The 15,815-nt window shown below is 35.7% G+C and overlaps 1 protein-coding gene across 1 annotated transcript in view; it reads right to left on the reverse strand.

Annotated features, from left to right (window-relative positions):
* The window catches only part of LOC101897185 (myb-like protein X), a 45,393-nt gene that overhangs the window by 11,017 nt on the left and 18,561 nt on the right, over positions 1 to 15,815 (reverse strand). The gene's annotated exons all lie outside the window — the stretch shown is intronic.

Raw genomic sequence — 15,815 nt, forward strand, 5'->3', positions numbered from 1 at the left:
AAAATATATATATAATAAATAATCGAACATTGGTTGAAGGTATACATCTGTCGGCAAAACCGACTGATACTTTTTAACTTGTTTACCAAAAAATTATATTCGGAAATTTTGAAATGTTTTACTTATTAAAATTCGTAGAATAAATGCATCCAGCAAACGTCGAAAAATGAAGATATGACATATTGAAATCTCAATACACAATTTTCTAAAATTTAAATTGTTATATGGGTCGACTTTTGGGTAATGTACCCACCATAACAATGGTTAAATGATTGATACGTTAAAATGATTTTCCTATTCAACCAATACATTAATTTATTTTCCGTTTTCCCTTGCTATGTTACTATTCTTGTATCATTAATTCCGCTTGTACCCACCAAACTTCTTTCAAAAACTCCTTTCCATTGCTCCCAACGAAAATAAATAACTTTTCTTTCGTATCTTCCGTTTTCTCCAAAAGTTGATTGACCTCTTTCTGTGTACCGATATAGAATGAGGTACTCCTAAGTCAAATTATAGTATAATATCCTAACATGTTGATTTATAATTCGGACGAATAGTTAAATATTTAACTAATGGCTATTAGACGACTTGTCAAATGTCGTGGACAACTATGACGACGTCAGGAAAACAAAAAGAGAGAGAGAGAGAGATGGAGGAAAAGAAAGAAAAAACATTAGCAAAGTTAGCGATTCGTATTGAACGGGAATCAGGGATGGGAAAACAAACACTTTCGGAAAATTTTGAACTTTTAACAAAATTCAATTTTTGTTGTGTTTTATGGGTTTTGATTCCAGCTAATGAGACAAAACAAGCAAAAAAGCATTTAGTTCGGCCGGGACGAACTTTTCATACCCTCCACTATTGGATAAAGAAAACAGTTTTATATAAAAGAATCTGAGTTCAAACGTGTTCCACGGAATTGTCCAAAAATTGCTATAAATGATCAAAATACCGAATATCGGGAGGTACCGTTATATGGACCGATACATTAATTTTCAATACCACCCATCCTAGACGCAATACAAATTGTTGTGCCAAATTTTGCAGCTCAAAGTCAAATAATGTGGGCTATATTGTGATTTCAGACAGACAGGCGGACATCGTCAACTCGACTTAGATTTTTATGCTGATAATGAATATAGAACAGTGTTGGCATGTTTTGTGCGGGATGCCATATTATTTTGTCGTTTCAAAATGGTCAGGCTTAATCCCATTATTGTTGTTTATTAGTGGATAACGATGGTAATTTTTTCCAGGAGGTAAGGCAGTGAATACTTAGGTTTCGGAAAGAGCCACCGATCCTCATCAGCTCCCGTGTTTTTTGTCTGGGAAATTCTCCCCAGGAGTTATGGCAAAAACGGAATGACAAAGTTAATATACCCTACTTTTCAAGGTGGCGGGTACAAAAACATTTATTCAATGCAAAAGTGGGTTGGGTTGGTATGTCTTTATCCTCAGTATCTGAAAAAATTTGTTTCAGCATGAAAGCCTGCCTGAAGCCAGTATGAAAGCCCGCATTGCCGTATTATATTCTGGAAGAATACTATATTCTTAAATTCCAAATTTCCATCCCTGAGTTAAAATAGCAATATTTCTTGTAGCTTTTCCTTTTTTTTTTTTTTTTCTAACCGAAATAAAGTTCGTTGAACCAAAGTGGCTTAATTTCCCACTTCATTCCTTACGTTTCAAATCAATCAATAATTCAAACATATTCCAAAAAGGAAACACTTTTCCATATTCGTGCTTTCATTCTGCATTAATCTCATCCTTGTTGTCGTTTTAGACGAAACGCTTTAGCACCATGTTAAGAATTTCTTTTGGCTGCCACTTTTACCATTTTATTTTGAAATGGCTTTAAGAACGGGCAATGAAGTCAACACGAGCATGAACAGAACAAAGGTGCTGTCAAGCAGGCTGGCTAGCTGGCTGGTGTCAGTAATATAATTAATTCTATTTGAAAAGAGGGGGCAGACGAAAAAGGGAACAACTTGGTTGTCTGTAAAACTAACAAACAACAAGTTAAATGACCTCTTTTACCGGTCATCAGCAATAAACTGAGATGGAGTATATAACATATGAATTTGAAAGGTTGTATTCGTCGGCCTCCCATTATCCTGGGAAACAGTGCACACTTTTCATTGAACTTGGATGGAAGGGAAAACCAAAACAGTGGGAATACTAAAATGTAGACTATATTAGGCTAGGTAGACAATATAAACCCCTACAGGCACTGTTTACAAACAAATAGAACATTTGAAAGCAAAAAAAACAATGGCTTGCACGAGACACGACCACGTTATATGAATTCGTGTTATTAATAATAAGGCGACATTATCACAGCGCCTTCATCAGTGTCTGTCTATAAATAACTAAAAGTTTAGACAATTCGTGACATGTATGGCATTACATTTCAGATATTTCTTAGATTATCTTAAAATCTGGACCACCCAAAAAACATTTGCTACCTGTATCTTAATATCTTACCTTTTAAAAGTTGTCAATAGTCCTTAGTATTTACTTAAAATTCTGCTAAAAACTGCTGCATTATGAAGATTTTTGCAAATATTCCGAGTTCATTTAGAATTGTCGCTGTAATTTTTCAGAAAATCAAAATTTCCCTCTGAACTATTTAGAATTTATTATTCCACAATCTGGTCGAATTCATATTTTTTTTTTCAAATTTCCGCAGCCAAATCTTTCCAATTTTGACGAAAACGACTAGACAACGTTTGTAACTCTTGTACTACAAAATTGTATTGAATTGAATAAATTCGGAAAGAACTTGGAAAAAAATTAGCAGGAAATCCACAAACCATCCCAAATTCAAACCTAAATCCTTTCTGAATTAAGTATATTGTTTCTACTCTACCCTCAGCCATTGGACTAGAGAGGGTATACAGGGTGAGGTAAAAAAACAAAGTCAAACGCCATAGTTTTTACATTTCTTTTTTCAATTATATTAAATAAATGCAAAAAATTTCGGAAATAGCATCAAATTTTAGAATAAAATCGAAATGAAGCGAAGAACCTCATTTTGTAACCGTTCTTGGGTGGCGCGTGCTGAGTGCGATGTGGCTGTTGTTGGAATGTCCAATGTCCTGTTGGAATGTCCAAGGTATGCGGCTAAAATATTTGCGTGCCCAAGGCTTTCATACAACCTCCAGAATATTTTCGCGATAAATTTTGGCATTTTTTCTGATGCCAAGGATGCCTACGAGTGAAGAGCGACCATCGGCGGTTATGACGGCCCACAACATCACCATGGCCGGCGCTTGAGTTCTGGTGGCCAACCGAAGGTGCACATTTTCAGCTGACCTCTTTGGCAAGTAAACACGATTATTTTGTTTGTTTATCAACTGCTGAACAACGAAAGTTTTCTCATCGGAAACGGAGAAAAGTAAATTCGGCAGTTCTTCACTTTCAGCCAAGCGAAGCACCTCTTTAGCTCTTTTGAGTCTATTTTCTTTCTGTTGCGGTGTAAGTTCTTGCACTTTTTGCAATTTCAATGGCTTTATCCCGAGCTCATTTTTCAATATTTTCAAAATGGAATATTACGATATGTTCAGCTCACGAGCCATTTTTCGGACACTGCGACGCGGGTTTGGATCAATTCGCTTCTCTACTTTTCGAACCATTTCTGCTGATGTTGCCGTTTACTTCCGTTCACTTCCTTGACGTCAGGCTACGCTACCAGTACCAGTATCACGGTAACGAGCGATGGTACGAAACACGAACGATTTATTCACTTTTAAATGCCGGAGTGCTCTAACGATAGCCCCTTGTGGTTTTTCAGCCAAATTTAAAGAAATCACACTATCACGCTTGAATTCCATCACGAATAACTGGTTTTCTGTGAAATTCTCACCAAAATGCTTTTGTTTGCTTGTAAACAATATAATGAGCTGTCACTGAAATAATTTTAATAGCTGTCGGACCAGTGGCTTAGAAATGAAAGCAGTCTGAAATTAGTTGCACTTTTTTCATCTCACCCTGTATATCATTTTATAGGGCCAAAACGTGCCTCATCGAAATAACGATTTTAGTCTCTTTGGACCAAATACGTTTCAGGACATTTGGAACTTAGATCGAGTTCGGAGATGGACAATATATCAAAACTTTGAATATCCACGAAAAGCTCATGAAATGCGAAATTTACATCTGATTTCATTCCCTTCTCAGTATTTCCAGATTTGTTATAAATATGGTAGAGATCGGATTTTTTCTTCTGGTACTCCCCCACATAGGATTCAAGATTTTAAAAAACAAAACACTCAAAGAAAGCGAAATAAGCATCCATCACTCCTTTAATTTCACACATAAAAATTTTTTGCTAACACAAGATCTTTTGTGAAGAAAATATATATATCTGCGAACCCCTTCTGGTATCTCACCCACAAAAAGTCGCAATTTTCAATACTTTTATCTGTTATAACTTGCGAAACAAGACAGTTATCCTATACAACTTGCCATATCTAAATATTTCTCTCAACCGGAAACCTGAGATGATGATTTCGCATATATTTTGGAACAGGCATACAAAATTAGTAGTTATGCAACTCTGAAGTCAAAAATGAGCTCTGAACAAACTTTTGAAAGATTTTGCTTTCCCCAAACAATTGGGGGCTTCTCTGTGCAAAGGCTCTTCAATATATGGCATAATATTATTTTAATAACCAAATCACTTTTAACAGCATTCACATGTCATACTGTAGGGTAACAACAGCCAACATACCCACAACAAAAGGACAACAAAGTCCTTAAGTATGCCAGATTTCTTACGGCAGACTGGTCCTAAAAGTTTCATATGTTTGACCATGTGTATGTGTGTGGGTGGGTACAAATATTTATTCAGATAGTTTTGTGTTAATGTAAATGTTGTTCATTTCTTTTTGCTTTCATTGGCTTTGAATGTGGATTTAGTGATACCATCCTCGTTGTTGTTGTTGTTGTTGTTGTTATTCCAAGTGTTAGCCTTAAGTAAGCATGGCCAATAACATTAAGTAAAGTTTATGCTCGAATCATTATTCTTGTCCAAATGAAAGTAAAAGAAAACACCAACGGCAACAGCAACAGCATAGCTAACAGGAATTTTGTTGCTGAACTTCAATAAGCTTTCACCACAGGCCAGGAGGCTTTGGCCATTATGCGATTATAATGACCTTCAAGTTTGGCCCATAATTGACTTTCATTTCCGTTGAAATAAAAATAAAAGTTACATTTGTAATGTCCTAAACCTGAAGCGGCTTACTCCTACACAAAAGCACCCTCCTCACCACACAGACACACTCACACACATCAATGGCGGCAATACCATCCATTGTAAAGAGAATTTTCTTTTATTGCGGCAATGTTTATTTAACTTGGTCTTGTTTTTTTGCTGGTGCTTTTGGCAAAAATAAACTTTCGTTTGTTAGACTTTCACCCCACGCCGTGTCTTTTTCCGAGGAATGCTGTCGTTAACACACATATATTTCATTGTATTTACACACTTTGTAAAGTGCCACCGACCGACAAGGAGGTGTGTTAGACAAAAACAAAATAGAAATAGTTCCCTTCCGTTTTGAGAGAGAGTGTGTGTGTGTGTTTGTTTTTTAGTTCCATGTGCCGAAGGATAATGAAGAAAAATGTTTGATTTCCGTTCGCCAACACCATGCAGCCAGCCACCCAGACAAAGAGAGTGTCAAATTCTTAACACGACTTGTCCGCAATACAATGACCTGTCCCACCTTTGACTATTCCAATAGAAATCAGAATTTGTGATTTGATTTCATGACAATGCAGTGACGAACTTGAAGAAGTCACTGCGAGTGCTGGAAAATATTTGTTCAAATTAAATAATGAATTGTTTTGTTTGAATTTGGATTTGGATTTAATAAAAAAAGCTTTTGAAAAATGGAACATCAAAACCTTATGACATCTGAAATTAGGTCGAGATTTTACTCAATTTTAATAAGTAAAATAAAAAGATTTCTAAGAAATGGAAGCAATTAAGGAAAACTTAGTCCTAGAAATCTTATGAGGTTTTTTGGTGAAGCTACCAGAAATGAGGGGTAACGTGGAAATTTTAGACAATTTTGCGGAATTGTTTCGTAATATTTGAAATCGATCTTAGTGTGTTTGATATATTCCAAAAACGTGGACCAGAAGTTAAATATCGATGTTCATCTAATTTGGATTGAAACATAACAAATATTTAAATTTGCACGTAATTTTCGATTCAATTTCATGATAAAAGAGTATTCAAGCATTTTTACGGACCAAATAGAAATTTCGAAAAATTTCGCCTTAACACATGAAAATTTATAATCTTTGTTTTTTTTTAATTTACCAAAAGCTCTGGAATTTTTTTATACCCTTCACCGTACATACTTCGTCCTATTGTTTATAACATCGAAATAATAATTTTAGACCTAATATAGTATATCTATTTTTGATCAGCGTAAAATTCTAAGACGATTTAGCCCCGTCCGTCTGTTGTAATCACGCTAGAGAATAAAGATAGGAAGATAAAATTTTGCACCGATCTGTCTTTTGTCTGCAAGCAGGTCAAGTTTGAAAATGGGCTATATCGGTCCACGATATCGTATAGCCTCCACATAACAGTACCCCACATTTAACCACATTTTCAATGGAATTCTCTACAATTCCACACAAGGAGTTCTTCGTAACTACAGGGTGAGATGAAATAACTGCAACCAAGTTCAGACTGCTGTCATTTCTAAGCCACTCGTCCGACAGCTGTTAACATTATTCCAGTGACAGCTCATTATATTGTTTACAAGCGTACAGAAGCATTTTGGTGAGAATTTTCCAGGAAAAAAATTATTCGTGATGGAATTCAAGCGTGATAGTGTGATTACTTTATATTTGGCTGGAAAAGCACAAGTGGCTGTCGTTAGAGCACTCCAGTATTTAAATGTGAATAAATATTTTGTGTCTCGTACCATTTCTCGTTACCGTGAGACTGGTAGCGTAGCCCGACATCAAGGAAGTGGACGCAAGAAAACAGCAACATCAGCAGAAATGGTTCGAAAAGTAATGAAACGACTTGATCGAAACCCGCGTCGCAGTGGCCGAAAAATGGCTCAAGAGCTGAACATATCGCAATATTCCATTCGGCAAATATCGAAAAAAGAGTCATTGAAATTCCAAACAATGCAAAAAGAAAAGAAAAGAAAATAGACTCAAAAGAGCTAACGGTTGCTTTGCTTGGCCGAAAGTGGTGAATTGCCGAAATTTGTTTTCTCCGTCTCCGATAAGAAAACATTCGTTGTCCAGCAGTTTGAAAACAAACAAAATTATCGTATTTACTTGCCAAAGAGGTCAGCTGAAAATGTGCACCTTCGGTTGGCCACCAGAACTCAAGCGCTGGCCATGGTGATGGTGTGGACCGCCATAACAGCCGATGGTCGCTCTCCGCTCGTATTAATCGACCGTGGCACCATAATAAATGCCCAATATTATCGCAAAAATAATCTGGAAAGTGTATTAAAGCCTTGGACACGCAAACATTTTGGGCGCAGACCTTGGTCATTCCAACAGGTCTCAGGGCCCGCCACCCAAGAATGGTTACAAAATGAGGTTCCTCGGTTCATTTCCAGCGCATAATTGCCACCAACATCTCCGGAGACCAATTCGTTGCACTATTGTGTCTGGAGTATTTAGGAAAGCAAGGTTGGCACCAAAAAATACCAAAGTGTCGATCACCTCAAGCAAGCGCTTCGCCGGGATTGAGCCAAAATACCGCAGAGCAACATTCGGGCAGCGTGTGACGGTTTCATTGGCCGTTTGAAGGCCATAATTCGTGCCAAAGGTGACCAATTCGAACAAATCTAAACTTATTCTAAAATTTGATACTATTTCCGACATTCTTTGCCTTCATTCAATAAAATTTAAAAAAAAAATATATATAAAAATTATGGCGTTGTAATTTTTTATCTCACCCTGTACTTTACTGTCTTTTCTAGATAGGTCCACGATATTGTATAACCTTCCATATAACGATATCGCAGACATTCGGTATTTTGTTGATTTTAGCCACAATTTTTTAATGGCATTATCTGAAATTCTACACAAGGAATTCTCTGTGAGTGCTTTACCCCCTGAGAACAAATTGTCTATATAGGTCCATATATCCCCCGATATTCGGTATTTGAATGATTTTAGACACATTTTCCAAAGGAATAGTCTGAAAATCCACACAAGGTTTTTCCTCTGAGTACTTAACCCCCTGGAAGGGAATTGTCTTTATAGATCTACGTTTTAGTGTAGCACCCATATAACGCTACCCCGATATATATCCAGGATTTTGGCGACAATATTCACAGAAGTTCTCTATGAGTACTTTACATCTACATGAAATCGTATAGCCCCTGTACAATGGTGCCCCCCGATATTTGGAATTCGGAATAGTCTTAAAATCTACACCAAATTCGGAATAGTCTTAAAATCTACACAAGGTGTTAGTCCACTTCTTAGTATAGCCCACATACAAGATACCTTCCTTTATTCGGTATTTTAATGATATTAGCGACATTATTCACCGGAATTGTTTCGAATTTCATATTTGAAATTCGGAATCGTTACTGCAGCCTTTGACAAAAAATCACTTATCAAGCACAACGTCTCTTTATAGCCCCCATATAAATTTTCATTTGAGCTGCATTTTTCTATGGATTTTTTTTTTGAAATTTTCAAGTTCCTTCCGAATGGTGGAGGGTGTAAAAAGTTCGGCCCAGTTAAACATAGCTGCTTTTTTTCTTGTTTTTTTTTTTTCAAATTAGGATTCTCCCGAAAACATTAGATTCCTTCGAATAGATTTTTCGGAAAACCGCAAAATTTCTATAATTATTCTTCCATACTAGAAATTTTCACCGAATTCTATACTTTACTGTATGTACAACAAGTTATTTGTGTCTTTACGATGAAATTCTGGCTTCCACAAACACTTTCCAAATTCTACAGAATTACTCGGAATCCTGCCGTTTAATTATTTTTATATTCCAAATAAATTTGTATTTCAAAGAAATTGAAGAGTTTCTTGAAACAAAAAACCTTATAATGTGACAGATTTATTACGCGTGTTTTTTTATTTGTATGTTACATACAAACACACACCATGGTTATATGTATGTGTGTGCGTATCCATTTGGTTAATTATTCATTTGAAAAATTCAACTGTGTGAAAATCCTTATAATTAACTGCTTCTAAGTCTAATTATGATTTTTCTGCTGAAGTTGAAGACGTCATACAATAAAAACGCGATTACTGGCTTTGTAGATTAGACTAAATGGTAATAGAAAGCATGTGGAGGGGTTTTTTGACATTCACCGGAAAAAAGGAAATTTGCATAAAGCACACCTCCATTGACATCAGCATGCTAATTATATTGAGTTAAAAAATTCTTGAATTTTGGTAAAGTAAGAACCAAAGAAAGTGTGTGTGTTTAAAATGAGAAGGCCTCTAAAAGGGGTTCAAATTGTGGGAGATGTATCCCTGACCTCCTGTAAAATTGATTTATAAGGTATTCAATAAGATCTCGTAGATGTCTCCTATCCTTTAATAAAAGATCCGCAAAAGGTCGTCGATGCATAGAAGATATATAAAAGTTGTCTTTAAATAGAATACCTGCAGACGGTCTTCAGCCATAGATTCCTTGCAGATGGCATTATATTTGCCATCTATAATCTACCTTCTCTAAAATACCTCTTAAATATCTTCATTCAGATAATTTCCGTAAAATGTAATCGATGAACAGACCTGTCAAGTATTCTATCTATAGAAACCCGTCTCCTATCCAAAGAAAACCTGTCTTCTATCTATAGAAGACCTGGCTTCTACCTATAGAAGACCTGTCTTCTACCTGTAGAAGACCTGGCTTCTACCTATAGAAGACCTGTCTTCTACCTGTAGAAGACCTGCCTTCTACCTATAGAAGACCTGTCTTTTACCTATAGAAGACCTGTCTTCTACCCATAGAAGACCTGTCTTCTACTTATAGAAGACCTGTCTTCTATCTGTAGAAGATCTGTTTTCCATCTATGGAAGACCTTCTTCTATCTAAAGAAGACCTGTCATACCAAAATTCCATTTCTTGCATCTCAAACACTTCAAATAGAATAGTTGGCCCCGGATCGAAGGAGGAAGAAGGGGTCAGGGAATGATCCCAAAGGGACTAAGGGCAATTCAGGGACCTTTATACATTTCTGATTATTTAGAGGATCAAATGACAATGAAAACTGAAGAAAAAATAAATCTTGGACGTGTCCTATTGTCTATATATGATTCAACTGGCTCTGGAAGTCCCAGAGAAGACCTAGCGGTGTTCTAAGGTCCATAAAAGGCATACCGGACTTCTAGGGCATATAGCATTCCAAGAGGTACTCTAGTGTCTATAGAAGACATGGAAGTCTTCTGGAGTTCATAGGCGCCCTATTGATCTTCTAGGGCTCGTAGAAGACTTAAAAATCCTATAATGTCCACCAAAGTCATAGATAGGTTATCTTTTCAAAGATATATAGTTTTTCTGGGGTGTATAGAAGGCTTAACGATCTCCTACCGCCAATAAAAGATCCAGACCATTCTGGGGCCATAAGAAGGCCTTGTGCTATCTAAGATCTATAGAAGACATAGTGGTATTCTAAAATGTCTAGAAGAAGATCGCGAATCTTCTCGAGTCCAAAAAATGCTAAAGGCCTTCTAGAGTGCAAAGACGACCTAGAGGTCTTCTACGGTGCAAAATGGAGCTAATCCATGACAGTCGTATTCAAGTGTGAAATTAATTCGTAATTCTGAAAGAGTAGGTAAAAAGTAAATCCCTCAACCACCTGATAATTTTCTATCAGAAAATTATTTTCAATTCCAAAATGATAAACTATGACAACTGTTCTATGGCATTTATTTTTAGATGTTTTCAAATTGTCCATTTAATTCTATTCTCTCTTTCGTCTGATATTTAAAAATATCAACATTTCAAATGCAGAACGAATGAAGTAAATTTATTTAGAATTTTTAATAGAATTTACAGGACAATGTCCTACTAATGGCATGTGTGCTTGTATTGTTGCCGTTGTTTTTGTTGTTGTCGTCATTTTCATTTCTTAGTTGCAATTGTTGGTAGGTTTTTGGTTACATTTGAATATGGGTCTTTGGTAATTTCAGCCTACATGACTCTACGATCATGACTCTTGTTGCTTTTGCTGCTGTTGTTGACCACCAACAGTTGTGGATTTTTTCTGTGGCTTTTTTTCAATTCTACTTTCAGTACCAAAGACCTACCGACCGACCATAAACGGCAACAACTTGAACAACAAGAACTATTATATGCAAATTTCCAAAAGCCCAAGTAAACATTTTGCCACATGTTTTTTGAGAGAGAGAGAAGTTTGTCTTTGACTTTAAATGATTGTGGTTACACTGAGAGATAGAAACATTTTTAATCATTTTTAAGGCTTGAAAAATAGAATAAAGTAGAAAGCACTTAAAGCTAATTGAATATATGTAGAAAGTATATATGAGAATAGGTTTTCGAAATTCGAAAATATATTTTTTTAACATTGACGAACATTCATGTCAGATTCACAGAAATTTCGAAAGTTTGAAAAATAGGAAATTGTCAGTATAAATATATCCTTCCGGGCGCACTTTTGTTACCAAGTGTAAATATAAATATAGTACTGAAATTGTAATTTATATATATATATATATATATATATATATATATATATATATATATATATATATATATATATATATATATATATATTTTAGATTTGTTTCTATTTATTTTACACTACTAACCAACCTAAAAAGTGTACGAGTTCCTTTTCTAAGCTCTTCGTATATCAAGTTGACATTATTACATCTGTGTGTGCGTTTGTTTATATTTTATTTCACCTTTCTGTTGTTGTTTCTGGCATTTCTTTATCAGGTTGATCACATATGTAATGTGTTGGTATGAATGTAAGTACATGTGCAAAAAAGTGTGTAAAAAGATATGCAAATGTTAAACCAATACCAAAGAAAATCTACTGGAATTCTTCATTGCATATTTTTAAAGTTTAAGGTTCTTTCTGGTATTTAGGAAATGTCTTGTTTTGTAGGAGAAAAATGTGAAAAAGACTAAAGGCCTATGGACAATTTGTAAATACATATATATTTTTTTTAATTTGTGGGGACAGAGTTAATTCAATTAATTTGTTAACAAATCATAGGCCTAGAAAAACTTGAAAATGAGACGCAGCAGTGTCTTTGGCAAAAATATAGGGCCTTAGAGGGACTCCCTTCATTATCAGATATGCCTTGGAGACTCCGTCTGTGAAAACGGTTTAAGGGATAAATTGTAGAAAAGTCATTGACAATTTTTAAAATTTCTGACAATTTTGATCTGAACTTTCAAAATATTGATTCGAAGACAAATAAAAATGGTCATGGTTTTTTCAAATTTATTCAATTCATAAATCCATTGTATTCACAAAAATCAGATATGCGAACCTCTTTTTTATTCTGTGAAATTTGACAAGGTAGATTACAGAAAATGCACAGATGGGTAAGCTTATTTGGAATTATTCTTTTTTTAATTCTACAGGTAGCTCTTGCCTCCCAGATTATTATACCCTCAGCCATATGGCTACCATTTGATACGACCAAAACGTGCCTCATCGAAATAACGGTCTCTTTGGACCAAATCCGTTTTAAGACATTTGAAGTCGATCTAGCGATGTTCATCCGTCTGTCTGTCTGGTTCGCACGATAACTCTTGAAGGGAGTATCCGATTTGGTACAAACTTGGTACATCGTAATATTATTATCAAACTTAGATCGAGTTCGGAGATGGCCATATCGGTCCACTCATTCTAACTACACTACAAAAGGTCTAAATTTTCAAAAAAAAAAAAATATTTTACTGCACAGAAAGGGAAAGGATGATCCGATTTTTCTCCAACTTTGCAAATCTTGATATTTGCATCCGTTCTAGGCCAGGAGTGAAAAAGGACAATATCGGTCCACTCCATCAAATACCTCCCCCACAAAAGGTAAAATTTTCGAATAATTATAACACACACATCACAATATTTTTATTAAACCAATGTCTGGTGTGAAGATGGAATATATCGGACCACTCGTTTTGGTACCTCCCCCACAAAGGGCCAGTATTTTGAATATCCATAAAGCTCATAAAACACGAAATTTACATCCGATTTTTTCGGACTTGGCACATGTCACTATTTCCATTAACATTTGTAATAAAGATGGTAGAGATCGGACCATTCCTTTTGGTTCCTCCCCACAAAGTTTTGAATAACCAAAATGATTATCAGTCCGAAATAAGCATACGGTTCTCCTCATATTTCACACATCCCATTATTTCTAATAAACACAAGATCTGCTGTGAAGATGGAATATATCGGTCCACTCCTTCTGATACAATTTGAAAAATTTTGAATATCTACGAATACCGTCCCTGTTCTAAAAAAAGCTACAAGCTGAATAACCAGTACCATATAAATTTAGATGGAAAACAAGTAAAAAAAAACAGATATGTTCGGCCGAGGCGAATTTTTTATACTCTCCACCGTTTGGAAAGAATTTGAAAAACTTCAAAATATTACGAAAAATACCGTTATACCCTTTATACGGAGGCTATACGAAGGCGTGCCATTAAGAACTTAAAATACTAAATTTGAAACAATTCGGGAGAATTATGTCACTAAAATCATCAAAATTCCGAATATCGGGAGGTAACGTTATATAGGGGGTGGGCTATACGAGGACGTGGTCCTGCATACGAAAATTTCAGGCATAGGCTGAAGTACCCATAACAAATTTCGAATACGAAATTTGAAATAATTCCGGCTAATAATGTCGCTAAAACCATCAAAATACCGAATATCGGGAGGTATCGTTATACGGGAGCTATACGAAGACGTGGACCCGAATACGAAATTTTTAGGCGTAGGCTGTAGTACCCATTACAGACTTGAAAACGTAATTTGAAATAATTCGGGTGAATAATGTCGTTAAAATCATCAGAATACCGAATATAGGGAGGTACCATTTTATGGGGGCTATACGAAGACGTGGACCTGAATACAACATTTTTAGGCATAGACTGTAGTATCTATTACAATTAAGTCGCTAAAATCATCAAAATACCGAATATAGGGAGGTACTATTTTATGGGGGCTATACGAAGACGTGGACCTGACTGTAGTACCTATTACAAAGTTCGAATACGAAATTTGAGACAATTTGGGTAAATGAAGTCGCTAAAATCATCAAAATACCGAATATAGAGAGGTACCGGGTGAATAATCGCTTAAATTATCAAAGTACCGAATATCGGGAGGTACCTTTATATGGGGGCTATACGAAAATGTGGACCAACATGGCCAATTTAAAAACCTAACCTGGCTACTGGCAAAATAGCAATAGAGCAAAATGTTAGCCTTCTATTTTAATTCGTTCGAAAGATAGCGTGATTACAACACACAGACAGACGGACATCGCTAAATCGTTTTAGAATTTTTCGCTTATGCAGAATATTTACTATGTAGGGTCTTCCATGAATAGTTCGAGGAGTTACAAACGGAATGACAAAGCTAATATACCATCCATAGAATGGTGGAGGGCCCAAAAAAATTATTAGGGCTTTACTATATTACTTAAGTATCGCTATTAGAGTTTTGAGATTGAAATAAATTTACTACGTCTGTCTCAAAGTAAAGCACTGTACATCAGCAATTCGAAATATGTAACTGTCTGCAGTCATATTAAATATTTAAATTATTGAATTTTCAACTGTACAAAATACTTTGTACATCCTTTTGTGTGCGGTTGAGGCGCTGGGAAAATCTAACAATTAAAAATAAATATTTAAACATTATCAGTTTCCCAGCGGTCATAAAATACCACATGTGTACAATTCAGTGATCTTGTGCGCTGTCGCATATGGTAATGTGTAAAATAATAAAGTCCATGACCCACACACACACACAATTATCGATGCGCCAGTAGGTAGCCAAGACCACTTGAATGAAGGGACAAACAGCTACGCAATGGTTCATTGTAAATCTAAAAATAGATAAGGACAATTGTGTGGCTGCTAATAGGTTAAGTTAGATCAGTTTTTGTAGCAGTTAAGAATAATATTTTTGAAAATAAAATCAGATTTAAACCAGCAACCCAAACGAGCGGTTGTGTTTTATTTCTCAGGAGTGAGATTTGGAACTGATCTCAACACAGAGTGGTTGGTTTCCCTTCTCACTTGTACATTTGGTCCTTCGAGCCGGATCGAGAATGGATTCTACACCCGAACAAAGCGGTGGTCTATCCTTCTCGATGCAAGAATTGATTATACACCCGAATGAAGCGGTGTTATATCTTTTCTCGCTATAAGAATTGAATCTACACCCGAACGAAGCGGTGTGTTTCTTTTCTCGCCAAAAATTCGTTTCCCTCAAAAGCGGCGGATACAATCAACACCTATACAACACTAACTACATACAACTTTATCAACATCGAGTGTGGTAATAGCAGTAAATCAACTCACCAACCACAAAACTCAACAACAACAAAATCTTCAAGAAATTTAATCACCGATCAACAACAACATTTTTCAAAGGACTTCCTCAAAATGCTTAGCTGCCAAGAAGCTGGATCAAAAAGTGGAGCCGTTTACCTAGCAGAAGGCTTACATTATTATAAGTATTAACTGTTTACAAAAATCAACTGTCCCTTTAACTGTCCCTTTGGTAAAATCAGATTTAAAAAATAAAACTAAATGTATACATATTAAACCCGGCCGGGAGAA

The sequence above is a fragment of the Musca domestica genome, unplaced genomic scaffold (genome assembly GCF_030504385.1).
Source record: "Musca domestica strain aabys unplaced genomic scaffold, Musca_domestica.polishedcontigs.V.1.1 74, whole genome shotgun sequence".
Taxonomy (NCBI): domain Eukaryota; kingdom Metazoa; phylum Arthropoda; class Insecta; order Diptera; family Muscidae; genus Musca; species Musca domestica.